This window comes from Fulmarus glacialis, unplaced genomic scaffold (assembly GCF_000690835.1).
Source record: "Fulmarus glacialis isolate BGI_N327 unplaced genomic scaffold, ASM69083v1 scaffold24441, whole genome shotgun sequence".
In the NCBI taxonomy this organism is placed as follows: domain Eukaryota; kingdom Metazoa; phylum Chordata; class Aves; order Procellariiformes; family Procellariidae; genus Fulmarus; species Fulmarus glacialis.
In genome coordinates, this window is record NW_009195016.1 from 574 (window position 1) to 905 (window position 332).

Here is a 332-nt window from a genome sequence, read left to right on the forward strand (position 1 = left end):
AAAAAGTTCCCCATACATCCAAAAAAAAAAAAAAAAACCCAAACCAAATTGAAGGAATTGTATTTTATAAGCATCTCAGCAAAAGGTGACAATTCCTAATTGAGAGTTTCCCGGGTCTCCAACCCCATAGCAGCGTGGTGGCCTCTGACACAGGAGAGCTGCAGCCTCACCTGCTCAGGAGGGCATCCCTGCAGAGCTCCTGGGGACCCAAGAAAGCCGAGGCACCCCAGGAGGGTCCTGCCTCCCCGGGAAGGCTGTGGGCAGGGGAAGGGGCTGCAGCAATGGGCTGTCACTGCTGGGTAACCCCCCGGCCAGCAGGACTCGGGCCGGGG